General features: G+C 54.1%; 1 protein-coding gene across 14 annotated transcripts in view; it reads right to left on the bottom strand.

Moving 5' to 3' along the window:
- Positions 1-25,854, bottom strand: part of ATP2B2 (ATPase plasma membrane Ca2+ transporting 2) — a 302,573-nt gene that overhangs the window by 160,492 nt on the left and 116,227 nt on the right. For 6 of the 14 annotated variants that reach the window (XM_086697429.1, XM_086697437.1, XM_086697435.1 and 3 more), the window contains exon 1: positions 15,096-15,228. The exons of 3 other annotated variants lie outside the window; for them this stretch is intronic. The gene's annotated coding sequence lies outside the window, so the exon portion shown is untranslated. Of the gene's footprint in view, positions 1-15,095; positions 15,232-25,854 lie in introns of those variants that run through there. 5 more of the 14 variants (XM_086697439.1, XM_086697438.1, XM_086697441.1 and 2 more) reach the window with 3 other exon arrangements.

Below are 25,854 nucleotides of genomic sequence, written 5' to 3'. Positions count from 1 at the left end.
GACTTTCACATTCCTTCAGTCAGTGGTTCCCAAGTGTCTGTCCATAATCATCCCATTAAACAGATTTGCAAGCCCCTGCCCGGGATCGGGTTCGTAGGTTCTCCCCAACCTGCTTCTCCTCTCACCATCTCTGGGCCCTTCTAAAGGGCCCCCACACCAGCTGGGACTTAGCATGTCTCCCTCGCTGCCCCTCTCCCCCAGTCCCAAAGCCCCGTCAGCTTGCCGACCGTCACCTACCTCGTGGCAACCCGCGGCTCCATTCTGTGCTTGCTCACCTGGATGCCTGACCAGCCTCAGGCCTCATCCTCAAACCCCTTATCCCCACTAGGGCCATGGGATCTTCCAAATGGGCCAGCCTGGTCACATTACTCCCCAGCTCAGAAGTGTTCAGCCCACTGCCCTCGGCTTGGCCCGGCCACCTCTCCCGCCGAGCGCTCACCGCCCCCGCCTGGCACCTTCTGCTCTGGGCGGCTGGTGGTGGCTTCCGCCCCCACTCAAGCTGCGCCTTTGCCTGGAGCACCCTTTCCACTTCCTACCTTCCTTCCAGTCGGCTAGCTCTTATTTATGCTTCCACTTGGCTGCCGTGTCAGGACCCCTTGAGGTTGTTCCCTGATAGCCCAACCAAGGGCTGGCGGGTGGCATCTCCTCCAGGCTTGGGTATCCCGGCCGCCTTACCTAGCCCGACTGATAGCACACTGGTCTGTGGTAACTGGCCTCCATGCCAGACCCAGTACTCTGGGACAGTGAGGTGACTGTCATCATGGTTAGGCTGAGGGCTTTGGAGTCAGGATGCTGGCCAGGTGCCCTCGGGCAGGTCACTGTATGTCTCACAGCCTCAGCTGCCTAACGTGTAGAACGGGAGAACACCTGCCAGAGGCATGTGGTATTAAACAAGTCCCACAAAGCACTTGGAACGGTACCTGTGCGCATGTCAGTCAAGGGCATTCTGGTTCGGAAACTGGCACAGGGAAGAAGCCCAGGGGCCTCTGACCGGCAGGTACATCTGGCTGCCCGGGGCCTCCTTGAGTGTGCTGGACCTGCACCTAGTAGAGGCTGGGCCAGGGGGACAGCAGATCCCCTTGGCCTCCCTGTGCCTGTCTCCTTCCTAAGAAGCTTCTATTTGCTTCAGTTGAATATTTTAAAATGCATCTTCTTTGTTTTGGGGGTGAAGGAAGCATCTTTCCAGGTTCATGTTTTCTGTCTTTGGTGTGTGTTCTCTCCCGACCTTTGAGCCTGTTTTCTGACTTCACCTCCTGCCCTGGTTTGCGCGTGGCCTGTTTTAGCCGACCTTTTGCACCCAACCTTTTTTATGTGAGCCAGACTCCCTGCCTCTCTCCTCTGGGTGTCAGAGCTGCTTGGTTGAGGAGGGGGTGGCGATGTGCCCTGCTTTGCTATGCCATCCACTTTGAGGGAGAAGAGGGAAGGAGGGAAGTGCTGACACCTCGTCCCAGACGGTGCACGCATGCTGGCACCCGACTGTGGTAATGAGGGCACAGAGAGGGCACACCACAGCTGGGAAATGGCAGAGCTGGCAGCTCTCAGGCCCTCGCCCTCTGCACAAGCCTCTGCTGCCTCTCATTCAAAGACTGCTGAGCTGCTAGGATGATGGCCAACGTGCATTCAGACACAGGGTAAAGTCACAGGTATGAGTAAAAAGATACCACAGAAAAGACACAAAACCCCTCCGGACTTACACCTGCCAGTGAGTGAAAGAAGAGACAGGAGAAAGTAATAGCAAGTTGCCAGATTTTGATGATTCCAAGTTGAATTGCAGGCTGCACCAGGATTTTGCATACCACCAAGAAAGAAAATGTGCTTCCAATGAAACTCTGATGTGCCATGAGCTGCAAGATGCAGCCTGGACTTGGGGTCACGAACTCGTGGGAAAAATGTGCATCCCCAAGTTGACAAAACAGGGTATGGACCGTGGGATGTGGGGAGAGGAAAACGAGTCCTTTAGCAATGGACCTTCTGTATCATTCTATTTGCTTCAACAAGCATGCCATTAGTTTTGTAATTCAAGTGACTGCAGTTTAAACAAAGAAAATAGGGTTTTCCAAGTGGTAGCTGCCTGCTTTCTTTTCTGGCCACCTCATGGGCTGGGGACACAGTAATTGGTAGCTCTGGGTGCCCCGCTGGGGGCTTACGTGGGGGAGGGCAGGTAAGCACCAGGCACGCTCTTTCCAGAGCTCAGCCTGTGTGGGTCTAATCAGCAGAGATTTCCCTTTATTAAGATCTGGCCCCCAAACCCATCATTAAGGCCTCTTCAAGCTCGAAAGTCCACAGTGGACCACAAACAACGCGACAAAGCCCAACTTCCCAGAGAACAGGAGAGCTGAGAGCTCTTCCTCCCAGATCTTCCTCGGCTTTATTCTGCCTTGCACTGTGTTACAGGATTTACAGACTCATCTGGCCTTCACCGCCCTCTGCCCAGTCAGAATGTAAAGGGCAGGAGACCACGGATCACATATGCCTCACTTAAGGCAGCAGCCCTCACTCACTGTCTCCTACTCTCTCCACTTCCCTCCCTCCCCTGGGGCAAAGAGAAGCTCATTAGAAGCAGGTGGGTTGAGTGTGGGGTTTCTGGACAACCTCCTGCAATCATTTCCACTAGGTCAAGAGTAAAGTTGAGGAAGGACACTGTTTTCTCCTTCACAGCTGCACGAGAAAGACAGCCTCCCCCCAGTGCTAGGCCCTTGAATACAACAGTCAATGAGACAGACAGGCTTCCTGTCCTAAAGGAGCTGATTGTCTGGAGGGGAGGCAGACAAGAAACAAAGGAATAACTACAAGAAAGAGTGTCAGTGTGATAAATTCTTGTTAAAAACCAATTGGCATGACAGGGGGAGCCCTAGATGAGGGATGGCCTCAATGGGGAAATGTCCTTTGGTTCGATGAGAAGGAACCTACCATATAAGGAGGAGGAGAAAAAGCATTCTAGATAAGGAAACAGCATGTGCAAAGGCGCTGAGACAGGAAAGAGGCTGGTGAGTTTGAGGAATGGAAAGGAAGACAGTAAGCTAGAGAAGAGTGAGTGAGGAAAGAGGGTTGGGATGAGTGGCGGGCACTGAGAGGCTTGTAGGCTATGGAAAGAGCCTGGGTTTTATCCTGTGCATCATGGGGAAGACTGTAGTTTCAAGCAGGGAGTACCACAGTCTGATTCATATTGTTAAAAGGGTCCATCTGGCCACTTAAGGAGAACAGATGATGGGGGGGGGATACAAGAGAGGATATGGGGGAACCAGTGAAGAAGGTCACCCTTTCATTCATTCAACATGTGTTTATTCAGCAATGTTTTAATGACCCCCCCCCCAAAAAAAAACCCCACAAAAATAAACACAAACAAAACTCAGTGGCTAGGGCATGTGTCCAGAGGTCCAGGGTCTGGTGCCTGGAAGCTTACAATAACAGGAGAGCCAGGAAGGTCTTCCTGAATAAGGAGGCATTTCAGTGGGGTCAGAAGGATGGCTCCAGGGTGCTCCAGGGGTGGGCACAGCTTGGGCAAAGGCTTGCAGGTGAGGGAGAAGGTCAATGTGTATTGAACAGCTAAATTCCTGCCTGACTTAGTGGCTGAAGTAATTAACTGCTAAAGGAGAAGTGGTAGGAAGGCAAAGCGTGGAGGAAGATGCTGGAAGGGTTGTTGGGGGATAAATCACAGGTGCACTGAATAGATGCTGAGGAGCCTGGGCTTTACCTGCTTGGCAACGGGGACACTGGAGGCCTAGACTGGAGAGTGGCAGCCAGATGGACATTCTGAGAAGCCCCCCCCCCCCCGGTGGCCATGAAGGAGGGAGGGCAAGATTCGGGCAGCGAGGGTGAAGGATAGTGCATACTCCTCTTCCCATTTTGATTCTATGAGTAATAATACCAGTAATAATATTACTAATAACAATAGATACTTCATAGAGCTTCCTATTAGGAGTGTCAGGCAGTGTTCTAAGCTTCTTACACTTACTACATTATTTAATCTGCATAAGAACCCTATGAAGCAGGTACAATTATTTACTCCCATTTACAGGGGAGGTGACTGAGGCATAGAGAGGGTGGATAGATCACTTGCTCAAGGTCGCACAGCTAGGACGCACTGGGGCTGGGAATCAAGTCCAGGCTTCCAGGCTCCAGAGTCTGCTCTTAACCACTGCCCCGTGCTGTCTTCTCCCTGTAAGACCCCACAGTTTTGCATTCTGGAGTTTTGTCTCCTTGACAGAGAAAACCCTCTCTGGACAGTGCCATTGGCTGCCTTCTGAAGCCCTAAGAACACAGCAGTAAGTCCCTCAACGTACATGAACTGACCAGCTCCCGCTCACAGCACTGCTGCTAAGCCGGTGACCAGAAGCAAGTCCCTGAACCTCACCCCTGAACCTCACTGAGGGAGCTGTGTCCCCCTCTGTAGAGTGAGGAGAGAATGCCACCTTCACAGGATGGACATGAGAACTGTGTGTCGCTAACCGGCATGATAATCGCCAGGCACGGGGCAGCCACTGGGCAGGGTCTTTCACTCATACCTTACATAATCTCCACAAGGGATACAGCCATCTCCCCCACTGCGCAGGTGAAAACACTGAGGCTCTGAAAGGAATAGTAACCACCCACAGAACACAATTCGTCAGTGGCAAAGTTGGGCTCTGAGTTACGGTTCCCCCCAGTAGCGTCGAGGAGGGGCTTAAGGAATGTAAGACTTTTCTCCCCGCAGTGTAGACCCGGTGTGGCTCCAGTCCTATAAGGGTTACTGGGGTGTCGTTTAGGGAATGGGGAGGAAGAGCAAGGATGTGACTGATTCCTGGGGCCCAGGCCTGTGTTTGCCGAGGCATCAGGCTGCTGTGCACAGCTGTGTTGGGATATGGGCCGGGTATGCATGACCCTGTTCCCGGCTTGGGGTCTGTCCCAAGGCCTCACCCTTTCTCCTGGACGGTTGGGAGGTATATGAAATTTGAGGGGTGGCAGCTGACAGCAGGACAGAGTCCTGGGCTACTGGACTCGCAGCAACCTCAGGCAACTGCTCTGGGCCTCAGTTTCCCCTTGAACCCAAAGGGTATAGCAGGATGATGAGGGGCTGGGCCGCCCCTGAGCCCTGGGAGCCTGCCTAAACCACCACACTTCTCCGAGACCCAGTCTCCTCCTCTCCAAATGGGTCCGTCGCACTTGCGAAGGGTAAAGGAAGGCATGCTTGCAGAGAGCCTAGCACAGACAGTGCTTGCTTAACAGCTGATATTATTATGCCAGGTTACCCTGAAGGCCGCAGTGAGGCTCGGGGGAGCTCGGTGTGAAGGCTTGTTGGCCGCTTTCCAACATGGCATTTGCATTCATTTCTAGCTGCAGTCCCATTGTAGAGGTTGGACTCTGGAGTTCAGAGAGGTTCCCTGGAAAAAGGCTTTGGAGGTCCCAGGGTTAAGGGAAGCTGTTGGAATTCCATTCTCTTGAGGCCATCAGGGCAGAATGAGGCCGCTGAGAGGGCAGAGAAACACACAGAAACAGCCCTAGACCCTAATGCTCAGCCACACGGGCCCAGACTTCTTCCTATACTGGCTCCATTTTATAAATGAGAAAACTGAGGCCTTGTGGGTGGTGAGGCAAAGTCTTGGACAGAGGAGTTACTCATGGTCCAGCCCCCAAGCTGGGCATCCGCTAACAGCCACCGGCTACCACCTTCCACCTGGGGCTGCATCGGCTCCCCACTGAGAGCTGGCTCTGGAGCGGATTCATCTCTGGGCTCGGCACGGAGCTCGACACACGGCCTGGCACATACCAGGTACTCAGCCAATATTGGTTTTATCGATTTACATTCTCTTCCCTTTTCAAGATCCTCTGAGCTTGGAAACTTGAAACTGGCTGGAGGTGGGATGGGGAGAAAGGCCTCATTTTAATCTGAAGTGAGTCATGTAAGTTGATAAATTTAGAAGTGGCCTAAAGAGCTCTTGATCTCCTGCCTTCAGATAGTTGCTAAAAGAGACTGGTTCTCTGCAACCTTTGCATTGCAAATACACACGTCAGCGTGGACACTGTCGGTGCCCCGCCTGGGTCCCCCTCACCAGCCCGCGGCACTGGTAACCCAGCTGCCGGGCTGTTATACCTTCTCTGCAAAATTGCCTTGGAGTCAACAGGGGCTGCTGCCGTCCCAGGCTTGCTCCTAGGGACCTCCACCCCAGAGCCACATGGATGTGCACATGCACAGCCTTGAGCTCCCTCCCTCTAGCCCTGTCCCTTCTCCATGACCTTGACTAGCAGCAATGCCTGGACAATTTTGAATCTTAGACATTTAAAGTCCTAGGGGGCACATCTAGCCCCACTGTCCTTGTTTTAAAGATGGAAATGGGGGCCCAGAGAGGGGCTGTGATGGGTCCAAGGTCACTTGGGGTGTCTGTCAGGCTAGGCTGCACCCAGGTGCCTCCTTCCCCACTCCCATTCCAGTTCATTCTGTGGCCCTGGCTCTGCCCAGCGGCTGGACAAGTTGGCCAGCCAGGGCTTCTGCTCTCTCCAGGAGGGAGTTTTGCTGTGTCAACTCTGCAGTACCACTGAGAAAGCACTTGGAGGCCAGGAAATGCTGGCTGGTAGGCATGCAGGGTGGCTGGCAGGCTCTGCTGACCTTGGGCATGGCCCAGCTCAGCCCCCTCCCCTGTACTGGGGTGAACAAGCAGAAATGTGAAGGAAGAAGGAAATCACTTCCGGAGAGAGCTCCAACCCAGAGGATGCTGCATCCGGCTGCAGCTTCTAGAAATCTCCCCTCTCTTATGGAGAAGGCAAGGACCCCCTTCTCCGTAAGAATCAGAGCCCTGGACTGATGTGGGCAAGAAGGCAATATTGGGCTGGGGCCTGGACACTGGGGAAGAGTCAGCTGTGTGACCTTGGGCATACCCACGTGCATCTTGGCCTCAGCTGCCCCATCTATAAGACGAGTGCAGTCTGTATTGTTATTATTTTATTGAGCCCAGTGTCTATTTTAGCTGCCATTTATTGAACTCGAAGAGACTCATTAGGAGTTCATCAAATAATAACTGCCTACACTTCTGCCAAGCATTGCCCTAAAGCACTTTAATTTTATTTCCTTCTCCTAGCAATCCTAGCAATTGGAGACTTTTGTTATTCCCATTTTATAGATGGCGGGACCAAGGCACAGAGAAGTTAAGAAACTTGCATGAGGTCACACAGCAAGGAAAGAGTAGAGCAGGAATGGGAATCCCAGAGTCTGTTATTTATACTACAGTCTTTGTGGTTTGTTTTGGGCTACCAATTATTAGGCACCTACTGTATAGGGGCACCCTGCTGGGCATAGGATTCACACATAAGCTTGCCGACTGCTTACAACAGCCTTGGGAGGAAGAGGAAACAAAGGCTCCTGGGGGGTGCAAGGAAATGCCTAAGGTCCCGCTGTGATTGAGGTGGGGAGGCAGGCAGGGGACTGACTTCTTCCCAACAGCTTGGTGGTTCTAAGTTCTCTATGGGTTTTATCTTATTTACCATATTTCATGGACTCTGTCGTAAGATGTATTGCTACTTTGTATATACTGAGGAAAGGAAAAGACATGACTGGTTCACTGTGACATGCCACCAGTTGTAACAGGCACCCCTCTTTCAGAGGTGTCAAAATGTGCATCTGGGAGTCCACATGGTGCAGCTTTATTCACAACAACCCTGTAAGGTGGGCACTATTACTGTCCTCATTTTACAACCGAGGGAACCAAGGCTCAGCGCCCAGGCCTCGGGTTGGATGTCACCAGGCTCAGCCCAGACTTGGTCCTGAACCACCATGCTACATCACTGCTAATTCAGCCCACGTGGGACGTGCACCCTGCCCTCGGGCACAGGTGAGAACGCTGAGGAGACTCAGTCACCTGAAGCCCAGCCCCCCTTGCTCTGGATGAGGTTTTGGCCCTCACCCAGTGCAAAGGCCTCAGGCAGACAGGAAGACACCTCCAAATGACTTCCCAAGGAACCCGGCCCCCCACCCCCCACCGCTCTACAGCCTTGATGGAAAAACATGACAGCTCACCTTCCCTTGCCAGCCTTGAGCTGTTGCCCCAGGCCAACTAAGCAGGGGTCTGAGGCAGCCAGGCTAGAGTGAGCTCCTTTGGATGACAGTCCCCATGGCCCCTGCAAAGCAGTCCCTGGGTGGCCAGACATGACCCAGTGGAGCAGCCCAAGCCAATGTGGAGAGCACCACAACTTTATAGAAAACTGCCCTCGGGGTGGGCATGGGAGCCCCAGAGAGACCTGCTTCCTTCCTTCGAAGCTATATGGCTCTTGGACCCCAAACAGGGTCGTCTGTTCTTGGCTTCTTCCCATAGCCTCTTCCAACCACCCACTCCACTATAGCACGACTTCCCGGGGTCTCTGCAAAAATTAAATCCACCTCTCCTGGGACTAGGACTTGCCTCTTCTGAGGCCATCTTTAACGAAGTCCTCCGGGGGCCCTTCTCCAGAAGCAGGACAGAAGCTCAACGTTTCTGAGTGTCTGGCAGGATCGGGACCCCATTTGTGACAGTTTTCTATCCATCATGTCACACACACTATCTTGTTAGGTGGGTCTCTTCAAATCCCCTTTACATCTCAGGGTGCCAAGCTCCCAAGCTCCATGGGGCAAAGATACTGGTTCAAGGTCACAGCAGTAAACACTGGCATTAGGATTGAAATTCGAGTCTTTCCCATGGCACCAGGGAAGGCCATTTCAGTACTGATCTCTGAGCCAAGGGCTCCATTTGCATCACTTCCCCAAATCCTTACACTACAGGTAACAGTACGATAACACTATCGTATCTCTATTTCCTCCCAGGCTTCGGTGGACTGGACCGTAACCCCAGGCCAGGTACTTCACCTGAATCCCTTCTGCCTCTCAGGACATCTGGGAAGGTGGGTACTTTTATGGAGAGGTAAACTGAGGTCAAGTTCAACCACTAGTTCAACCACATGCAGCTATTCAACAGTAGAGCTGCTTAGCAGGATGAGGCTTGGAATAAGCAATTAACCTCCCACATGTGAAACGAACAAACATTTGGAAAGTGCTGGAGGATACATTTAAGCTATCAGTGATGACTATCAATGGTTAGCATATTAGAGCTTGGCAGTTACCCCACAGGTTTGGTGTCGCTCTCCCCCATTCTTCAGATGAGAGCCAGGAGGTCTGTAAGAGCATTGAGTGGCAGAGAGAAGAAGGCACTGTGGGCTCTCGACCCTCTGCTGTGCGGGTCTCCTGGGCCTAGCATAGCCCCCCGATACCTCCAAGCTCCCCTGCCCACCTCCAGCTCTCCTTTCTGGGGCTCAAGAACCCCTCCACCCCCAGGTCCTGGATCAGCTCAGGACTGGCTAGAATTCCTGGCTCACGGGTTCCTGGGTAGAAGCAGCCGCCAGCCAGCTCTAAAAAGATGGCAAGGAGAAAGAGCACCAGAGACCTGGGTTCAAATCCCAGCTGTGCCCCTCGCTTGCTATGTGACTCAGGCACGTTCTAACCGCCCCCCCTCCCCAGGCCTCGGTTTCTTTATCTGTAGAAGGGGTGCTTGTGAGGAAGCAATGAGACACTGTGCAAAGGACTTGCTAATAGTGAACTAGTAAAATAGTAACGATTGTAGTGGGCCGAAGTGTCCCTCCCAAGTTTCACGTCCACCGGGAACTTCAGCATGTGGCCCTATTTGGAAGTAGGGTCTTTGCAGATGTATTTAAAGATCTCGAGATGAAACCATCCTGGATGGATGGGCCCTGTATCCAGTGACTGGTGTCTTCACAAACAGAAGAGAGGACACAGAGACACAACAGAGAAGAAGGTGATGTGACAATGAAGACAGAGATTGCAGCGATACAGCCACGAGCCACTGAGCTCCAAGGGTCGCTGGCGAGCAACGGAAGCTGGGGATGAGGCGCGGTGTGCCAGCTCCCTCAAGGCCTCCAGCAGAAAGCAGCCCTGTGACACCTTGATGCCAGACGTCCAGCCTCCAGAACCGGGGGACGCTAAATTTCTGTTGTTTCAGGCCACTCGGGTCGTGGCCATTTGCTGTGGTGGCCACAGGAAACAGAGCTGTTATAAATGCTGCTGCAGTTAAACCTCAGCCTTGCAGTGTCTCAGGCCCTTCAGCCCAAGGGCCAGCTGGCAGGAGACTCTACCCTCACAGAGGACACGAGGCAGGCAGGATCGCTGCCCCCTCTTTCAAGGGGAAACTGTGAGACCTGGGGACTGACACGACTTGCCCAAGGTCATCCATCCCTGACCGAGCTGGGCCTGGAACTCGACTCTCCTGACCCTCAGACCCAGGCCTCCTCCCCGACACATGGGGAGGCCGGGCCATCTTGCTCCATCAGGCCGGGCCATCTTGCTCTCTACTCCCCTGGAGGGCTTTCCTGGAATGCGTCTAAGGCCTTAAAAACACTCCCTCCCTCCAATGCGGGGCTCCCCACTGGAGACCAGGGTGAAGCCCTCAGCACATCCCCTGGCACACAGTAGGTTCTCAGGGGTTGCTGAGAGCGTCCCCTATTTTGTATCGTCATCATGCAGCAGCCCTCCGAAGTGGGCACCTATTCCCATTTTACAGACCAAAGGCCAGGGCCTGAAGAGGTAAAGCAACTGACTCAAGGGTCAAATTCTTAAATGGCTGAAGTAGGTTTCGAGCTCACAACTTAGTCTGATTCTCGATCTCGACAACTTCCACTCACTGAGCCACAAATACTGGCCACACCCTGAGCCTGCCACTCAATGTCCAGTACTTTCCCCACTTGCCCCTTGCAACAACAGCCTGAGAGGTCACAGATGGGTGAACTGAGGCTCCACCCTACTGTCTTGAACTCTAGAGCCTTGCCATCTTTCCCATCAACTATCACCACTGTCTGTCTCTGTCCACGGGGACATCCTCCCTAAATAGTTTCTTGTTTGGGGCTCCTGCTCAGAGGGAGAAATGGATTACTGCATGTTTAATGTTCTGGCCTTGGAGATGGCAGGGTGGGCTGGGGTGTCCAGATTCCACATAAGAGACCCACCCCTGTCTCCCACACTGCTCTGTGTGTTACAGGGGAGGTTGGGGAAGGGGCTCATCCACCCCCACAAAGTGTGTTTGCATGTGGCGTCCAGAACTTGCACCCCAGACAGTTCTCCTGCAGCCCCTTGGGAGCTAATGGGGGAGGTCGAGAGGAACTACACTGTGCACCTCAGGGTCCCCCAAGTCCCCAACCTTCACCCTGCACCTATGATGTGCCAGCTGCTTCACACACATCACTCAGAATCTTCCCAACAGCCCTTCTAGAGAGGGGAACATTGAGGTTTACAGAGGACAAGCCAATTCCCTCACTGCCATAGAGCTGGGAAGAGGCATCATGGCGACTCAAACCCAAGACTCAGGGAGTCTCTTAGGTGCACCCCTCCCAGCCACACTGCTAAGAAAGATGGCCCTGTTTGCCATGTGAGAAGGGCCTGATTTAGGGGTGCAGGGTGCAGCCAGAGGCTGGGGGCAGGACAGAGGACTGGAGGGCTGGAGATCTGAGTCTCAGTCTTATTTTGCCACCAAACTGCCAGGTGACCTCAGTTTCTCTGGATGTGACGGGAGCAGGTGAATAGCATGATGCTCCAGTTACTCCCAGCTGTGAGAGCCTCCGAGCTCCCCCAAATCCACTCTCAGCCACCTCGCTCCACTGGGTACACAGCCACAGAGATAAGAACCCAGGGACACCTGTGAAAACACAGCTCCCGGGACCTCCTGAATCACTGGGCGGGGGACCTGGAAATTTGTCCTCTACCAGGTGATTCTCTAGGTTCATTAATATGCCGGACACCCATCGGCCTAGAGAATTCCCTTCCTTCCTTCCCCTCCTGACTTTGGCCAACTGCAGCAGGAAGGTGCTCACCGGCTCAGGCTCCAGGCTCTGATGCCAATGGCACCTCTGTGCACAGCTCTCTAGGGTGTTCGAGGTTCTCAGATCACTGTGGGGGGAGGCAGGGCAAGAACAGGCATGCCCTGGTCACAGAAGAGGAGACTGAGGTGCAGAGGGACAAAGCAGCTTGCCCAAGGTCATACAGCTGGTCAGAAGTAGAGGCTGGGCCCAGTGCACTCATCATTTTAACTTGCAGTCAAACAGCTGGGGAAAACCAGGAACCAAACAGGCCCCTGCTGCTTCACGCCTGGGACCTGACGGAGGCTGGCAAGACACCCTACTCTCCAAAAAGCACAGTGTGACCTTGGACAAATCCTTTCCCCTGGCTGGCCCTCAGTTTCCCTGTTATGAACGGGTCCAGGCCAGGTAACTTTAGAATGCACACATCTGCATTGGCTTTCTAGTGCCATCAGTTCCACCAGGTAAAAGGTGGCAGAGCTGTCTAGGACAGGGCCACATGTGTCTGGGGAGGGCTCTGCTTTTGCCCTCAGGAGACTCTCTGGACCCTTTCCTGGAGTCTCATCCCCAAATCCCAAGTTCTTGGACTGTTGGTTCCCAAGATGTTGGCACCCTAAGTTGAGGCTGGCCTCATGAAAGAAGGGAGGGGAGGGTCCAAGACGGCAGGCAGGGAAGCCAATGGCCTGGCTTCCACCCTGTCTCCGCCATGTTCCAGCTGTGTGGCCTTGGATAAGTGTCTCTACTTCTCTGTGCAGCTTCTCATCTATGGCATGGGAATAACGTGGTCATGGGAGCCCCCCCCCCCCCATCCCTGAAGCGATGGATGCAGAACAATTAGCTCAGTGAATGCTAGCTGGCTTACTATTGTTTACCCAAGTCTCCCAACCCATACCTACGCTAGGTGGGGAGAAAGGAAGAGGGGCCAAGGGGAGAAGAGAATTTCAGTCTCTCTACAGCATGAGCCACAGGCAGCTTTTGTGATCTGTGGTCTGGAGAGAACTTGGGGGCTGTTGGCAGTGTCCTGGACCCGAGCTCTGAGAGACTCCCTCCAGTGTGCAGGTTTCCTGGTGCCAGAGAAGTGGGGTGGTGGGACTGGTCCAGACTCCTGGTGGTCTGGGCTGTGGGCAGCAGCTGCTCCTGCCCCCTCCTCTGTCCCCTTTCCAACTCTGGGCAGCCTTCTCCACAGAACATCAATAACCTGACTCCAATCAGAGCTCCCTGGGAATCTGGGCTGGCCCTAGCCTGGCCGGTGTCCCTGTGTCCTCACAGGTAGTCCCCTGAGGGGTAAGCCTCTCCCCAGTGCCCACAGAGGCACCTTCACTCCCAGGGCAGATGTCTGAAAGCTGAGGGGTGGATGTGTGCATGAAGCATCCGCAGAGGTGCCGCGTCTGTGTGCCTGGGCTGTCTTTGTACATATGCAACCTACATTGCCCCGTGGGCACATTCCAGCATGCTGTGCGCCTGCTAATGCATGGAAGGGCATGCAGAAATGGCCTGTGGGATACCACAAATATGTGCTTGTCATTTTCACATGGGGGCCAGCCCTCACATGGCCACATGCCACATTTGTGGCTGCTGCAGGGCACCACGTGCAGGCCAGTTAGCCCACATGCAGCCTCCTGCATTCCTGTTAGAGCTACGTGCATGTGTGGGTATGCTGCATTCACAGGTGTGTGTGTATGTGTGTGTGTGTGTGTGTGTGTGTGTGTGTGTGTGTGTGTGTGCATGATGCATTCATGTGCATGCTGTGGTTTGCAGGTGAGCAGGTGGTATCCAGGGATTTGAGCTGTATTCACATGTGCTGAAGTGTATCTATGGGCACAGGAACTCTGTATGTGTGTATGATTTGAACACATACAATACACTACTATGTGTCCTGTATTTGTATAAGTGTATCTGTGGCTGTGTACATGCCCTGATGAGAATGGGACGGGGGGTACAAAGGTAGCTAAATAATATGGGCCATTTGCATCTTTCCTGAACTCCCCCTGCAGGGTTCCCTCAGAGCCATCTTAGCCCCCTCCCTGCCACTGCTCCTTCAACGAAGTTAACAGGCGGAGGCCCCTGAGGCCTGCGCTCCAAGCCCCCTCCTACTGCACACGTCAAAGGAGAATTTCTCCGGATGGCGCCTGCAGCTCCTGGAAATGCCCCAAACGTCAGCTCTGCCTCCTCCCAGCGATTTGGAGAGCAATGCAGGCAAGGAGGGGAACCCATTCTGTGCTGGGCGAGGGGCGCTCAGCGTCACGCCAAGACCCTCTGCTGGCTGAGCCTGCCCACTCGCTTACCCTTCTGAAGGTCGAGCCTGGCTGGGCCTCTGTGTGGGGGCCCCAAGACCCCTGGGGCACTTGCCTGACTAGGGCAGGCCAGCCCCAGAGACCCCTCTCCATACAACCTAGGTGACCAGAGGACAGCCATGCATGGAGTGACCCCTTGGCTACAAAGGGTGGCTGCGCAGCTCACCCATGGGGAGTGCAGAGACCCCCTGATGGATTTCCTCAGTCTTGACCCTGCAGGGGGCAGGGAGGAGCCCCAGGTACCTAGCTCTCAGCCAGAGGCCACCCAGACTGGCTGAGGAACTGGGCATCCGGGCTGAAAGTGCCAACTCCACCACCCAGCATGACTGCTGCAAAATGGCCTGGCCACCCCACTCGTGCCCCCCTCCTGACCATCTTGGGGACCTGGGGACTCATCCCTGCCACCACATGCCTTAGCTGGCCTGACCTGGTGGTCCTGGCACACTGCAGCCCACCCTGCCAGAAGGACCCTCTGTGGGAGTCTCCCTCTGCCTCTTTCTTGCAACCCAGTGGGGGCCGGCCAGGAGGCACCCTCTAGTCCTCTGCCTCTCCCTGGGACAAGCTCAGAGGGAAGAGAACCTTGCCGCCTGCTACTGGCTTGCCGGCCCTTGCATAACATCCATCGGGGGCATTTGCTGAGCAGAGGCTGCCGGCATCTACCTGAGACCCTGGGCATCCGCTTGTCCAAGGCCCCCTGCTCAAGTCCCCAGCACCCCCGTCCTATCCCCCAGCACACGGACCCTCACGCTAGTGTCTCCCTCAGCGGCGGCTCCCAATGCAGCCTCAGCTGCTGCCAGATAAACAAGCCGGGCTCCCACCAACCACCCCCCCCCCCCCCCCCCCCCCCCCGCCCCACACACACACTGCCGCCACCACCATCAGCACTGAAAAAAATCAAATGAAATGAAACAAAATAAAATGGGTGAGGGAGGAAGGGGAGAACGGAGTGGGGCGCTTTTTATTTTTTATTTTCTCATGCTGGGGGATGCCGGTACTTACTTGGCTACGAAAATCACCACAAATCCGGCACGGTTTCCAGGCGGGCAGCCCCGTAATCGCGGTGCGGCAGCTGGTGCCGCGGCTGAGCCCAGCCAGCGTGCCCGGGTCCCTCTGCAGACTGTACCATCCTGCCCGAGCAGGTGGGGGGGGCGGGGGGGGGCGGAGGCGCCGGCGCCGGCTTCTAGGAGAGCATCTCGCTGGCAAAATGCAATCTCGGGGGAGGCAGAGGCCGCCCCTGCCGCTGCGCTGCCGGAGGCTGGGGGAGGGGGCGGAGGACGGAGGACGGAGGGAGGGACGCGGGGAGGGCTTGTTCTGGTGGGGGGACTGGGGGAGGAGAGTGGGGGCGGGGGTGTGTGGACCGAACCACCACGGTGTTGTTTGCGGTTTTAATTCCTCCCGTGGGATCATGAGGAACTGAAGCTGGCAGAGTCCCAGGAATATGCCTGCTCCCCCAAAGTAGGAGGGAATGTCAAGGGCATGGTGAGGGTACTGTCGGGGCTGAGCCTGAGTGGAGGGCGTCCTGCGATTGATGGTGGTCGTCGGGAGACCGTAAAAGGGGAGAGGGGAAGATTTTGCTCAAATGGCCCCAGGTCACCCCCTACTTTCTGAGGGACTCCTTCGGCTATGCAGGGGCTCTGGTGTCCCCCTCTTTTTGGTCAGGGCACCCCCAGACCAAAGGGGGGCAAAGGTCACATAGGGGGAGAGCAATGGACTCCACAGAGACTAAACACATCTGTGGCTGCAGGTCCAACATAGCAGAGCCGGTACTGAGCTCCCCGCTGCCATCTAAACGCCACCCCGGCAGCCCTGTAGCCCTACCTATGGGTACTCCCACCTGCCTGGGGGCTGCAGGGCTGGCAGAAGACCCCTTCAAGACGCTAGGCCGTTTCTCTGCTCACAGGTGCACACCGGCAGGGGTGTCTACAAACGTCTCCTGTATCCACTTCATCTACAGGGACATCTGTGATGAGTTGGGGGACTGACCATACTGGGGTTGGCTGGCCACGTCCAGAGACTCCAGGGACCCCCAATAAGGAGTCTGCAGGAATGCAATTCCCCCCCCCCCCACCCCAGCCAACCGCTCACTTCTTCCCGCCTCATCTGCTATCCGTTTAAGTTCAGACCTGCTGCCCCTTTAAATCCAGACTGGTGGGAGGACAGACCCAAGATCAAGGTTAGGAGGTCACAGTAGGTGAAGGGGCTTCTCTTGGATTCTGAGGCCTCCCTTTCCACTGCCCTACCCCCTTAGAGGAGGGGTGCCCTGCTTGGGAGGACGGCACGGAAAGTGGGAGGACCTTCAGGACCACTGTCTCAGGGCACCAGTCAGCGTGGAGGGGGCGCATACTGGAGGAGGGTCAGGGCTGGGGGTGGCCCCGGAAGGCAGCTCCAGATCGAAGCTGCCTCCTTCCCCTGTCCCCACCCCCTGCCCAGTTCTGAGCTGCCCGCCCGAGCCTGAGCGTCCCGAGCTGCCTCTCCATCCCTGGGCTGGCACAGAATATCAATTTGTCTCGTTAAGCTGAAAGTCTGCACTGCACCAAAATCAGAACCTGGCTGGGCAGAGGGGCCGAGGGAGGCAGAGAGCTGGGAGCGAGTGCCAGCGGCAGGGCCTCTGTCAGCAGGGCCGTGCTGATACTCCTCGCTCTTTATTTCCCTAACCCCACCAAGGGGTCCCATTCTGCTCCTGGGCCAGGCAGGGAAGGCACTCGGCTGGGGTTCCACCTAGGACACAGCTCAGAGAAGCTCTTGCCCCCACCAGTGGCCTGGGACAGGGAGCTCCCATGTTGGCTCCTTCTTGGGGGCACAGATGAGGGGCTCCACTGGTCCCCCTCCAGGTAGACCTCTCAGTCAGATCCCACCTTAGGAGAGGCCAAGCCAGGAGTCCCCCACCCCTTCCCCAGGGCCTAGGGGCAGCCTCTCTCCTCCTACACAGGGCCAAATAAGAGCGTTCTGAGATGGCCGGGGTGAGGGTGGGCAGTAAAGGGGCAGAGGGCGAAAGGCTCATTGCAGCTCAGGTCTGGTTGGAGTAAATGTGTCCATGCCAGGAATCCCACCATTATTTCTATGACATCATTGGTGGGCAGAGGTGGGGGGCGGGGGGGAGGAAACCACTTTTCCTGATTACAAAACAAACAGCCCCACAAGGGGCCAGTTACGAGCCACCACTGCCACAGCAATAATCCTTTCGGCGTCCAGCACACTTTACAGTTTGCAAAGCCCACTGCAAAACAGTGAGTCGTTTGATCCTACCACGATAATGACTGCTGTGAGCACCTGAATTACAATGAGAAATTTGTGTGTGGTAGCCAAGGTAAGGTCTCTCAAGCCAGGAGGGGGTAAGTCAAACCTGTGACCTAAGCCTGAGGACGCCAGGCCCATGGCTCCCTATCTGTGAAGGCCAGCAAGGTGTGGGCCGGGTGGGAGCCCCAACACTCATCCTCTTGAAAGTCCTGAGTCCTGCCTGTGCGCTGGCCCCTGTTTAGGGTGCACTGGGCCCTCACCAGCCAACACCAAACTCTCAGGAGCTCGTGGATTTTTGTTCCCAGAACCTAAGACTAGAATGGACATCTGGTTAAGCTCCCATCTCCTTGGTATTTCAGGCCTTGTTGTGCTTCAGCCTCTGTGTCTGTACCCCAATTACAGGCTGCCCCCTAACTTCCGAGGCAGCCCAAATGTCGACCCGCAGAGTCTGAAGGTTTTTCAGTATGTTTCGCCCATGAACTCCTATTCATCCTTCAAAGTCCAGCTCAAATGCTGCTTCCTCAGATAGTCCTTCCTGATTCCACCAAAAGAACCAATTCATGAGTCTGGCCTGGCTCTGAGCACACGGCATTGCGATGGTCTACACATCTGTCTCTCTCACTGAGCTGTGACCACTTCAGCTATGTCTCCAGAGCCCCAGCTCCCGGCATGTGGTAGGTGCCACAATAAAGGCTTGAATGAATCCAGTGCTGTGTGATTTTGATTTATCACATGTCAGAACCAGAAGGACCTTCACGGGCTCCTAACCATTTCTCCCATTTTACGGCTGAGCAAACTGAGGCCTCAAGAAAAGGACGTAAGTGGCTTGCCCAAGGTCACCTAGCCACAGACATTCGTCCCCTGCCCTGCTCCCTGTGCCTCCCCTAGGCAGCAGGCACACCTAGGGCATCTGGCCTGTCTTTCCAGGATATGCTGGGGGGCAGGGGGTACTGGGCAGGCAGAGGTGTTGTGAAATCTGACAAACAATGGTGCCAGTGTTGCAACTCCGGGAAGGTTAGAAACTACAAGGCAGGGTCACCCACGGGGAAGAGGGGGAGAGAGGCAGGAGGCTGGCCAGGAGGATTACTGATAGCTTCTGCCTCCAGCATGATTTGGCTTATGGTGAACAAGGATTGAGGGTTAGGGTTGGGGGAAGGTATGAGAAATAGAGCAGGGCTGAGGGGAGAGCCAGCCCAGTCTGATTTTCAAACAGTCTTTAGTTGTCCAGACCATGTCTTGGGGCAGAAATCCTAGAGCCAGAGAGTAGGGGAAGTAGAGGGTCAGTCTACCCAGGGATAAGGGTAGGGATGAGGTCCAGTCTGATGAAGGCAATTTGCATAAAGGAGACAGATGAGGTAGGTCCAGACGGGTCTCAGGGAGGCAGAATCAAATGCAATCAGACGCCAGCTGTGTCCTTTCTGGAAGACACAGGTTCTCTTTTGCCTCCCCCTCTTGAAGGGAAGTAGGAATGAGGACCACATCTACCCTTGCCTCATCCAACTCAGGGTCTTTTGATGCCTCGACAGGGGTCCTGGGGCAGGTTAACTGTTGTCACAAAGAGCTGCTGGCCGGAGCTCTTGGAGGATGAGAAGCTATTTCCAAAGGCCCCTCACATCGCTGCCTTGTCTGGCCTTCACACATCACCTCAGGAGAGACTGGGCTTCTTCCCATTTTATAGGAGGGAAAAATGGAGGCTCAGAGACCTCAAGTGGCTTGCTTAGGAGTTACAGAGCCAGTGAGGGCCAAGGTCAAGATTTGAGCCCAGATTGGACCCACTTGAGTTTGAGACCGTTCCCTCTGTCCCTGACTAAATTTACTCTAGTTTAAGGCATATGACTCATGCTCTCCTAGGACGATGACCTTGAGGGGCCATAGAATGTGTGTCTGGGGACTATGTGCCCTGGCTTCTCCCAAGTCTCTCACCCACCTTGGGGCCCTATACCCATCCCACAGAGGTCCAAAACTTCCTCAGCCAACCCGATCTTGGTTTGGTGGTCAGTCAGATCTGGATTCAAATCCCCACTCTTTCACTTACTGGCAGTATTTGGGCCAAGGACTCAACTTCCCTGAGCTTTCTCATCTGTAAAATGGGAATAATAATACCTATTTGGCTGGGTTGCAGGCTAATGGAAAATGGCAGCTGTTATTAATAGAATAAGCACAGAATAAACACAGAGGGTGAGATTCTCCAGAAGGCCCCTGGGAAACATCGTGGCGGTGTGTGTGTGGGGGTCTCTTCTAGCCCTTCATCTTGTTGGATGATGGCTCAGATCCCTCCCCCGTAGAGCGTGGGCAGGGCTGGCCTCTAAGAACCTGCCAATCCAGTGCAGACTTCTGACCCACAAACCCAGGCCCCCAGTGCCTGGCTCCCCCCCACTGGTTCGTGCTCCCTCAGTAAGAAGGGTTCAGCCTGACTTCTAACTTGAGGCACCATTCATATCAGCATCCTACCGTGCGGCTCATGGTATGACCTCCACAACATCCTGGGAGGTAGGTCCTATTTTTCATCCCCATTTTACCGATGAGGAAAGTGAGGTAGAGCGAGGTGAAATGATGTTGCCAAAGGTCATACAGGGAGTTTGGGAAATGAGGCTTGAAACCAGGACTGCGTGAGTCCTCGTGCTAAGCCCAAGGACCCCAAAGGAGGTGGGTGTGAACCTGTATCCAGGGAGCCACAGGACTTAATTTCCCACAGGTCAGGAAAACCAGAGCCCGGATGGCCTCCCCTAGCCTTCCAGTGGGGCAGGGAAGGTGTGTGATGACGACTGACCTTGCTGCCCCTCTGTGAGGCCAGACGTTAGGAACAGTGGCCAGTTAGAGAGTTGGTACTTTCTCTCCTGCAAGAACACAGAGCCTGGGGAATCAAGAACTATTATGGGAGGGCTCCCTGGGGGAGGTTGCCTTTTCCAGGCCTGGGGAACATGGTCTCATCCATGCTATCCCTTTGGTTAATGCACATGCAAACACGCTGCCCACTCCCATCTGTCCATCCTGCCTCCTCACCTTGGTCTCCCTCCTCCTTCTCCTGCTATCCTTCCCCTGCTTACCCATCCCTGCACCTCAGAGAGCTTCTCAACTCCACTAAACCCTCTTTGGCTTCCCTGTGCCCTTAGCATAAAACCCAAAGTCCTTCCAAGGCTCATGAGTGGCTCATGAGAGGCTCATGACTATTCCAGACCCTCCCCATTATCCTCTATCCGTTTTCCCCCACACTAGGCCTCTCCTGCTCTCCAAACACACTCTTGCATTTCCATGCCTCTGTGTCTTTGCATGCACTATCAGCTCTGCCTGGGATGCCTTCCCTTCCCACTTTTCTGCTTGGAGAACTCCTATTCATGCTTCAAGCCTCAACTCCAGCAACCCCTCCTCTCTGAAGCCTTCCCTGATTTCCCCTCCATCATCTCCAACCCCCAACAAGAGTTTGTTGCTATTAACCTTTTTATGTCATGCCCATCAGGTTGGGGGAAATCCTTGGGGATCCTGGGGATCTCATTTGCTTGTATCCTCAGCACTGGGCACAGAACCTCAATAAATATTGATTGAACTGATGAGTGCAGGTTTGTTGAATGAAAAAGAAATTCCCCTGGTGGTTTTGAACTGGTATTTGCATCTCTCTGTAGCTCTGCCAATATTCTTTGCACTTGCTGGAGGTCCTGGTTTAAGAGTTGCTATTTCCTGAGCCTGTCAATGAATGGGCTCTCTCTGCATGCCCACCTTGTGAAGGACAAAGGAGGACCTGAACTTCACTCTGACGTTCCTCAGTAAGGTCTCAACTGGGAATAGGATGCTTGAACCCAGGGCTGAACTCAAGGTGAATTGAACACCCAAGGAGGCCCTATCCCTCAATGCTCCCTCCCAGCCACCTATAGCCTGACATTTAACCATTAGTAATTCATTTCTTCAGGATTATTCGGTCTAAAAATATTTATTTAGCTCTCACAGAATGTGAGGTACTGTGCTGGGGTTCCTAGTTGACATTTGTGTGTGTGTGTGTGTGTGTGTGTGTGTGTGTGTGTGTGTGTGTTTTCACTCCTGCCAGAAGGCTGACTCCCTGGGGAAAGAAGAGGAGAAGGAAAGAGGAAACAGAAGGAGTAGGGATGATGGAGCTAGGACTGTCAGGAGAAGAGAAAAGGGAATCTGTCATTTGCTAAGTGCCTACTATGTGCCAGGCACTTAACACAAGAGCTGTCATTTACTCCTCATTGCTACCCAGGAGAATTTAGTGTTATCAACCCTCAATTTACAGGTGAAGAATAAGCCCAGGGAGGGCGAGTGGCTTGCTTGGGGGAGCACAGCTGTGTGGCACAGGACCAAGCATTCAAACTTAGCAGTCTGCCCCACAGCCTGCCATCTCTCTGGAGGTTCTCCTCCTGAGGAGGTGGTGGGGCCCAGCAGGGAGAGAGGATTCCCAGAGAGGATGGGAGCTGAGGTGCGACAATAGAGAATACTGCAGCTGAGAGGCCCACGCACTGACTGCTGGACAGGTGGACACTGTTGGGATTGTAACCAGTAAGGAGTTAGGGACTGAAATGCACCCATTCTGGCTGCTAGTGTGTCATCAGAATAGGTTGGAGGCCGCAAGGAACACGTCAGCTATCTCCGCTGAGAGCTTTCCCGTGTGCTAATGCACATATCTATGCACACACCATTAGCCTGTTATGTGGAGAGCATCACTCCACATTTTACTGACGAGGAAACTGAGATCTGGGGAGTGGAGGTGACAAGCCCAGAATCACACAGCTGGAGCCAGAATTAGAACACAGATCTTTCCCGGAAGGCTCACAGAGGAGAAGTGAGGTTATGGGCTCATAACCTTATGAGGTTTCTAAGGAGCAGGGCTCTGAGGGGGACTGAAGCCCTTATCCTGTCACTGAAGCCCCCTCCCTCTGGGAGAGCCTCTGGTCCTCCACCGCACCCCAACATGGCACAGGAGAGGGGTGGGTCCAGAGAGATTAGCAGCCAGAGCCCCATGGACTAGCTCAAATCCTGCTCCACTCTGATGGGCTGTGTGATTTGGGGCAAGTCTCTCGATCTCTCTGGCCTCAGGCTTCTCACCTGTAAACTAGGCAGTGTCATCAGTTTCCTGCTTCTCTGTATGCTCATTTGTTGAGCAAATATCCACTGATGTCTACTACTTTCCAGGTTCTGTGCTCGGTGCTGAGGATACAGCAGGAAAGCCATGGTGTCTACTCTCAAGAGGATTTAGAGACAGATGCGAAATGAATCCACAAACCGATGTAAATTGACAAAAGGGTACAAGATGAAGGGGCAGAGGCCATGAGCACATTCAGCAGGAAGACCTGGTCACCCCTGGTGGGAGTAGAGGGGGGAGTTGCAGAAGGTTTCCCCAAGGGGGGAGTCACTGAGCTGAGGTCTGGAGTCTGAGCAGGAGTTCTCTAGGCAAAAGGAGAGGTGGTGTTCCTGGCAAAGGGAATGGCATGTGCAAAGGCCCTGAGGCTAGATAGAGCTTGGCAATTTTCAAGGAACTTGAAAGGGGGCCTGAATGCCTAGAGGGGAAGAGTGTGAGCAAGGGGCAGGAGAGGAGTGGGGGACTTGTAGACCACCCTCCAGATTTCTGTCCTTATCCCTGGAGTAGGAGGAACCTTAGAAGGATTTTAAGGATTAAACAAAACGAGGAACATGAAGCCCTTGGCAAGGCACCTGCCACATGATAGAATTCCGTATTGTTAGACAGCTGCACCACAGTACATTGCACCTTCCACAGGTAACACATTCATTCAACAAACCATGATGGGGCAGACTCTGAGGCAAGGATACATCCGCAAGACAGAAAGGGGTCCTGTTGGCACAGAGTCACGGCTGTGAGTTTAAGAACATTCAATAGACATTTAGGACTCTCAAGTGCGCTGGGGAATGAGGGGAGCCACCTGACAGAAGGGGAAATGGAGGCTAGGAGAGGTGAAGGGATCCCTGCCCCTGACTGTCGGGGTGACTGACGTGAGAGCTGTGGATTCAGGACTCTCAATCCAGTGCTCCCTCCAGGATGCTAGATTGCCATAAGGGCAGCTCCACTTGAGAGCCGCTGGGCAGAAGAGATGCTATTCGTACATGTTACAAATAGTAGTACTGAGAGGTAGCATTGCCTGGACAATTGCTACGTGCCAGGTACTGTTTGTTCTAAGAACTTTTCATGTTGTGGCTCATTTAATTACTACTTATTATCAGCCCCATTTTACAGATGATGAAACGGAGGCAGAGGGGCCATGTAACTAGAATGAAGCGGTCCAGCCGGCAAGGGTGTTGGGACCTGAACACAGACCTTCTTCCCTACCCTGCTGTAAGTATGCGGAATGCTTGGGCCCGGCCAGGGTGTCCAGCAAGCGGCCGAAGGGAGCAGGGTAGAAGTGGGATGTGGTGCTGGGCCTGAGGAGGGAGAATAGGCAGATGAGCTTGTCTGCCCTTGGAACACAGGCAACGCTGATGCAGCCTCAGCAGCCTTCAAAGGTATCCTGTGGGGGTGTCCACTTTCTCCCCAGAGGAAATCCCCTTTGGGATCTGCCTACAAAGCTGGTGTATGTGGACTCATGATCCACTGGTGCCGGAAGGTGCTACCATGCCCCCCCCCCCCCCCGCCCCCATCATCCCTATCCTTCCATTTTATAGAAAGGGATCCTGAGTCCCAGACAGGGGCAGCCACCTGTCTTGGGCACAATGAAGCAAAGCCAGGGCTGGGAGGTGAGTGGTGGCTACAAAGAAGCCCTTTAACCCTATAAGAAATGCCCCCCCATCACCTTGTGGGACCACCTTGCTCAGAATCTATCTTTATAAAATATGGCTCCAAAGAACACCTGCACAGTGGCCATGGTCAGCTTCCAAGGAGACCCTGCATCAGTGGGGATTTCTAGGCCTGGGTGGCCCACTCCACAGGCCCTCTGTGGACAGGACTGTCCTTAAGGCTGGCCAGCTCTCTCACTGCAAGGCCATGGACATGTTGCCCCTGGAGGTGAGGCTAATTGCCATGGGCCAGAGAGGTGTCCTGCTCTCTTGGGCCCTCCTTCCTGTACCCCAGCCTCCCTGCTCTCACACCCACAGGCCAATTTGCAACAATGAGGTACAAGAAGGAAATGGAAGGGTCTTGACAAACTGTAAGGAATTGTCAGATACAAGGTGCTATTTCTTTCTGGGGTACACTGCATAGTACAGCAGAGTGCTTAGGGGTCACAGAGATATGGGATGGAACCCCAGCTCTGCCACTTACTATTGCATGGCCTTGAGCTTGTCACTTGGTCAGTTAGAACCTCTGTGTCTAGGGGTGCCTGGGTGGCTTGGTTGGTTGAGCATCCAACTTCGGCTCAGGTCATGATCTCATAGTTTGTGAGGTCGAGCCCCACACTGGGCTCTGTGCTGATAGCTCAGAGCCTGGAGCCTGCTTCGGATTCCGTGTCTCCCTCTCCCTCTGCCCCTCCCCTGCTCATTCTCGCTCTCCCTGCCCCCCCCCTCAAAAATAAATACAAAAAATTTTTTTAAAAACCTCAGTTTCTATATCTGTGAAGTGGGAATAATAATATAATTGATCCAGTCTTCCAATAAAATGAGAGAGAATATGAAGATATCATTGGTTCATTCCTTCAGCATTAATTTAACACCTACTACATGCCTGGTGGTATGGGGACTGGTTCTTGGAGCAGGGCTTTGTAGGAGGACACTCAGTTGCAAAGGAGAGAAGGAAGGAGCAAGGGTTTGGAGATCCCTGTGGGGTGCCAGGGGTGTGAGGGGAAGGTGGTGCTCCGGCTCTGTGCCGTTCCCCTGTGGGTGTTGTCTCAAACCTTTCGGGACTTCTCCCAAGGGTGAGTGACCATTTCCTCCGGGACCTGGTCAGGCCTCTCAGCTCCGGCCCCACAGAGGAACCCACCTATGAACCTCTGTCTGAAAATCCAGCCCCAACTTAGGTTCCAGAACCTCTCTGGCTGGAGGCTGGGTGGTACAGGGCTGGGGTGTGGGCGCGGAAGTCACACACACCTGGGTCCATATTTGGGCGCTGCTACTCACTGGCTGTGTTACCTTGGGCAAGTCGCTTCACCTCTCTGAGCCTCTACTTCTTCATCAGCAAGCTAGAGATAACGTCTACCTCAGAGGACTGTACTGGGCATTGAAATACTACATGTAAAATACTTGGCCTGTCGTGTATTACATGAACAACTAATAGCAGCTTAAAATGACTCACATGCCCCTCCTCTGTTCCCTTAAGTAAGCAGGACATAGGCGTCCTAGCCTAGGTGGCTTGGCGTGTGGCAGTCTTGACCGACGGTGTTCTGGAGTTGCGCTGGCTCCTGAGAGCTGATAGCATGTGTAAGTGATGTCACGGGGGTAGCTGTAATCTGCCAGGGTGGGAGCATTTACGCCATGGAAATTGGCAAACACTACAAAGCAGGGCGCCCACCTCCCTGAGAGCTGGTCATTAAATGTTCACCAGCACACCACTGAGCCCTGGGCAGGAGCTCAACACCGCTGCCTGGAGTCCATTGCCTTGCAGTTCTGGGGACCCCTTTCTGCTCTGGTG

Source organism: Puma concolor, chromosome A2, assembly GCF_028749965.1.
Source record: "Puma concolor isolate L17-30 chromosome A2, mPumCon1.1.hap2, whole genome shotgun sequence".
NCBI lineage: Eukaryota > Metazoa > Chordata > Mammalia > Carnivora > Felidae > Puma > Puma concolor.
The sequence above is the reverse complement of the archived record's forward strand: the minus strand, read 5'-3'. Positions and strand labels throughout refer to the sequence as shown.